Genomic DNA, 5,691 nt, shown 5'->3' with positions numbered 1-5,691 from the left:
TAGCTGGCATGCTAAAACACGCTGCTGTGTGCTCAAAGTGTACGGTCGTCGTGTCCGTTCTCGAGATAATAGAGAAGAACTGTTCGATACGTGCCGAAAGTTTCAAAGTCCCAGCGGCGTGTTGCTTCCCGGTCACATCGGTCCGGAACGAAAATTTCGAGCTATCCACACGTTAGGCACACCACCGTGTAGCTGGCATGCTAAAACACGCTGCTGTGTGCTCAAAGTGTACGGTCGTCGTGTCCGTTCTCGAGATAATAGAGAAGAACTGTTCGACACGTGCCGAAAGTTTCAAAGTCCCAGCGGCGTGTTGCTTCCCGGTCACATCGGTCCGGAACGAAAATTTCGAGCTATCCACACGTTAGGCACACCACCGTGTAGCTGGCATGCTAAAACACGCTGCTGTGTGCTCAAAGTGTACGGTCGTCGTGTCCGTTCTCGAGATAATAGAGAAGAACTGTTCGATACGTGCCGAAAGTTTCAAAGTCCCAGCGGCGTGTTGCTTCCCGGTCACATCGGACCGGAACGAAAATTTCGAGCTATCCACACGTTAGGCACACCACCGTGTAGCTGGCATGCTAAAACACGCTGCTGTGTGCTCAAAGTGTACGGTCGTCGTGTCCGTTCTCGAGATAATAGAGAAGAACTGTTCGATACGTGCCGAAAGTTTCAAAGTCCCAGCGGCGTGTTGCTTCCCGGTCACATCGGTCCGGAACGAAAATTTCGAGCTATCCACACGTTAGGCACACCACCGTGTAGCTGGCATGCTAAAACACGCTGCTGTGTGCTCAAAGTGTACGGTCGTCGTGTCCGTTCTCGAGATAATAGAGAAGAACTGTTCGACACGTGCCGAAAGTTTCAAAGTCCCAGCGGCGTGTTGCTTCCCGGTCACATCGGTCCGGAACGAAAATTTCGAGCTATCCACACGTTAGGCACACCACCGTGTAGCTGGCATGCTAAAACACGCTGCTGTGTGCTCAAAGTGTACGGTCGTCGTGTCCGTTCTCGAGATAATAGAGAAGAACTGTTCGATACGTGCCGAAAGTTTCAAAGTCCCAGCGGCGTGTTGCTTCCCGGTCACATCGGTCCGGAACGAAAATTTCGAGCTATCCACACGTTAGGCACACCACCGTGTAGCTGGCATGCTAAAACACGCTGCTGTGTGCTCAAAGTGTACGGTCGTCGTGTCCGTTCTCGAGATAATAGAGAAGAACTGTTCGATACGTGCCGAAAGTTTCAAAGTCCCAGCGGCGTTTGCCCCCGGCTGGGACTTCTCGAATCCCCTGAATCGGACCAAGAGGTGGCAGAGAAGATGGTTCGATCTGTACGACGACGGGGAGCTAACGTACTCGGTGGACGAACACACAAGGGTTAGAAGGAAGATAATGTGTTCGGGGATTGGAGGTGTTTGTAGAAGAGAAGAAGAGAAGAAGGGAATCGTAGGTGGATTTTGTTCGATGTGAGTCTAAGTTTCGAGGGGATCCCTCAGGGGCTGTAGCTTTTTGCTACAGTACGGGACTGGCAAACCCGAGGTGCCCGATGCCAAACCACACCGTAAGACTCCTGTTGGTCGTCGCAACGACCCACTCCCAATTCCTCTTTTGGCTTTGACAGTGGTACGTGACGGCAGGAGGGACGGGGGCCTTGGCTTTACCGCCCGGGCCGCGAGGATGGTAACTCTATAAATTGCCCTCCAATCCTAAGCTGCGGTGCGCGGTGATGGGATGCGTGGTTGGGGGGGAGGCCCCAATCCCAAGCGGCCAACTCCGGGGTACCTGCCGACCCCCCGGAGTATTTAGGCCTGCCCGGGTATGGCGGCTCTGCCCGGGTCGACTTACGTTCCGACCTACTCGTGGGATCCAAAATGGATAAAACAAACTCAAAAAAAAAAAAAGGGGGAGGGGGGACGGTGCGCGTGGCGCGAGGGGTGGCGACGGAGGGGGCACTCGTGCCCCACCCGGCGCCGTTCGAGGAGGGGGACGAGACGGCGTCGGTCTCGTCCCTGGCGTCCGCGACCAGCGCCGCGGGCGTAAAGAGGCGCAGGACGGTGGAGGGGCGGAGGACGGAGGAAGATCCGTCCACGTCCGCTGCTCCACCGTTGCTCACGGTGACCGACGGGGAGGAGGACCTCAGGGACGAGGATACGGCCCATGTATCGGCCCGTATTGCCTCGTCCCTGAGGTCTATTGAGAAGGTGGCCACCACCTCGCGGGGGCTGACTACAGCCTCCGCGAGGTCGGTTGGCCAGGCCGCGACGGAGGCGCGGAGGGCTCTCCAGGAGCTGGGACGCCGTGTACCAGCTGCCTTGGAGTGCACGAACGCCCAGCTAAGGCAGCGTGTGGAGAAGCTGCAGGACGAGCTGGACTGCTTGCGGAGGGAATCGGACGCCCTTAGGAGGCGCCCTCATCCGGGGCCGACGGGCGTATGCACGTGTGGGGGAGGGAAAGCGGGAGCTCCCCCCACGCCAGCGGCGTCCACGAGGAGCATCGAGCTCCTCATGGACGCCAAGATGGCGGCCATGATGGCCGTCATCCGGGGGGAAATACGGGCGGCGCTTCGCCCCAAGGACGGAGCGCCGGCGGGACGGAGGACCGGGCCCGGGAAACAACCGAGGGGCGGGGGACCGCAGGGGGGGACCATTGCGGTTCCGGGCCCTGCGGCAGAGACGAAGGGCAAGGGTGCCGTGGTGGGGGAGACGGCGGGGGCACAAATGCCTCCGCCGCCGCCCCCATCCGGTCCCTTGTGGACCGAGGTCCTTGGCCGAAGGGCGGGAAGGACGGCGAGGAGGGCGGCCCGGGTGCCGTCGCCTCCCCCGCCGGTTGCCCCGAAGAGGGACGGAAAGGCGGGGAGGGCGAAGCCCCGTCTGGGACGCCCCCCTTCAACGGCAGCAGTTATGCTGACCGTCCCGGAGGGGGGGGGCGTCTCCTACGGGGAGGTGATGGCAGCGGCCAAGGAAAATATATCCTTGGCCGCACTCGCCATCGAGTCGGTCCGCCCGAGATGGGCGGTGACGGGGGCGCTCATGCTGCGCGTGAGCGGCCCCGACAACGCAGCCAGGGCGGACCGACTGGCCGAAAAGCTGGGCGAGGCCTTGGCACCCCGGGGTGTCAGGGTCGCCCGGCCCACAAAGAGCGCGGAGCTGCGCGTTTGTGGGCTGGACGACTCGGTCACCCGGGAGGAGGTGGCCAGGGCGCTGGCCCAGGCCGGTGGCTGCTCTGAGGGGGACATCCGGACCGGGGAGGTCCGGCGGTCCTCCTCCGGCCTGGGAGCGGTGTGGGCACGGTGCCCTCTTCCGGCTGCCCGGAAGTTAGAAGCAGTCGGGAGGATCGTGGTGGGGTGGGTGTCGGCGAGGATCGAGGTCCTCGCCCAACGCCCACTCCAGTGCTACCGCTGCCTGGAGACGGGCCATGTCAGGCAGCGGTGCACCTCCGCGGTGGACCGCAGCGGTGCTTGTTACCGCTGCGGTGCCGAAGGCCACCGCGCGAGCCACTGCGCGGCGGCCCCCAAGTGCCCGCTGTGTGCGGACATGGGGAGACCCGCCGCGCACCGAATGGGGGGGAAGCAGTGTACCCCCCCATCCCGACGAGGGCAGAGGAGGGGGGCGCCGGGGCCGCTCCCGGCGCCGGTGAGAGCGGCCCCAGCTGCGAGCGCCGCGGCGCCCGCGGACCTGGCCGCGACCGACGCGACGGCCGCAAGGAAGAGGTCGGAGGCGGCGACGGCGTTGGTGTCCGCGATGGAGGTGGACATCGGCCCCGCCGCCGTCCTCACGGAGGTGCCACCAGGAGGCGGTGAGGAGGCCATCAAATAATGGCTCCCCGCCTCCTCCTGCAGGCCAACCTCAACCACTGCCGTGCAGCGCAGGACCTGATGTGTCAGACGCTGGCGGAGTGGGGGGGTGGTCTGGCAGTCGCCGCCGAGCCGTACCGCGTCCCCGACCATCCGCATTGGATGGGGGATGCGGGCGGCTTGGTGGCGGCTGTGTGGCAGGGCGGTGACGGGTCCCCTCCGTTCTCCTTACTGGAGAACGGGGCGGGATTCGTCGCCGTCCAGTGGGGGGGAGTCGCCGTGGTGGGGTGCTACGTTTCGCCCAACTGCGGCCTTGCTGCCTTCGAGCAGTACCTGGCCGGGGTGGGGGCGTGCCTCACAAGGATTGCGCCCCGGCCGGTGCTGGTCCTGGGGGACTTCAATGCCTGGTCTGTGGCATGGGGGTCCCCCAGGACCAATCGGAGGGGCGAGGCTCTGGGCGACTGGGCGGCGGGCTTCGACCTCCGGTTGATTAACCGGGGGTCGGAGCTGACGTGCGTGCGGCGCGGGGGAGGGTCCATAGTGGATTTGACGTTTGGATCCCCCGGCGCCGCGCGTATGGTGTCCGGGTGGGACGTGGTGGTGGGGGAGGAGACATTATCGGACCACCGGTATATCCGCGTGGTCTTGACCTCCCCCGAGGCCGCCGCGGCCCCGCACCGACGCCTCCGCCCGGGAGCGGGTAGCGCCCCACCACCACCACGCAGATGGGCGCTTCGGCGCCTTGACAAGGACGTCCTGGTGGCAGCCGCTCTGGCCGAAACCTGGCCTCGACGGGAGACCAGGCTGCCCGACCTGGAGGGGGCCGTGGCTCGGCTCGGGAGCGCCATCGCGCGCATTTGCGACGCGGCGATGCCCCGGGCCGGGCCGCGGTCTCCTCGTCGGGCGGTGTACTGGTGGTCGGGCGAAATCGGGGAATTGCGGAAAGCATGCGTCCGGGCCCGACGCCAGTACACCCGCGCGCGTCGTCGGGCCGGACGGAACGGCGACGACGGCGCGCGGGCTAGGGCGGCGGAACTGTACGAGTCCTATCGCGCGGGAAAGAGGGCTCTGCAGGTCGCCATCAAACGGGCCAAGGCCCAGAGCTGGAAGGAGCTCCTCGAGACCCTCGAGCGGGATCCATGGGGGCGCCCATACCGGATAGTTCTGAATAAACTCCGGCCATGGGCGCCCCCGATCACCGAGGGTCTCGACCCCCAGCTCTTGAGGGACGTGGTCGACACGCTCTTCCCGATCGTGGGGGAGAGCGGGCCACGTCCCTCTGCGGACCCGACCACCTGGTCCGCGGAGCTGGGGGTCTCGGCTGGGGAGCTAGCCGCGGCCATCCGAAGACTCGGGGCGAAGGATACTGCCCCGGGTCCTTCGGGAGTGCCCGGCCGAGTCTTGGTCTTGGCCGCGGACGTCCTGGGTGACGGCCTCCGGGAGCTATTCGACCGCTGCCTGGAGGCCGGGCGATTCCCCTCCGCATGGAAGGTGGCCCGAATGGTCCTCCTCCGGAAAGAGGGTAGGCCCGCGGACTCTCCGTCCGCGTACCGGCCGATTTGCCTGCTCGACGATGTGGGCAAGCTCCTGGAAAGAGTCGTGGCGGCCCGCATCGTCGGGCACCTGTCGCGGGGTGGGCCCGGGCTGGCGGAGTGCCAGTTCGGGTTCCGGGAGGGCCGGTCGACGATCGACGCGATTCGACGCGTCCGGTCCCTCTCGGCCTCGGCGGTCTCCCGGGGTGGGGTGGCATTGGCGGTGTCCTTGGACATCGCCAATGCGTTTAACACCCTACCCTGGGAGGCGATTAGGCGGGGGCTTGAGGAACATCGAGTCCCCGCCTACCTTAGGGCAGTCGTCGAGGACTACCTCCGCGACAGGTGGATCGAGTATCCGGGCCGGTGCGGG

Source organism: Ptiloglossa arizonensis, unplaced genomic scaffold (assembly GCF_051014685.1).
Source record: "Ptiloglossa arizonensis isolate GNS036 unplaced genomic scaffold, iyPtiAriz1_principal scaffold0190, whole genome shotgun sequence".
In the NCBI taxonomy this organism is placed as follows: domain Eukaryota; kingdom Metazoa; phylum Arthropoda; class Insecta; order Hymenoptera; family Colletidae; genus Ptiloglossa; species Ptiloglossa arizonensis.
The sequence above is the reverse complement of the archived record's forward strand: the minus strand, read 5'-3'. Positions refer to the sequence as shown.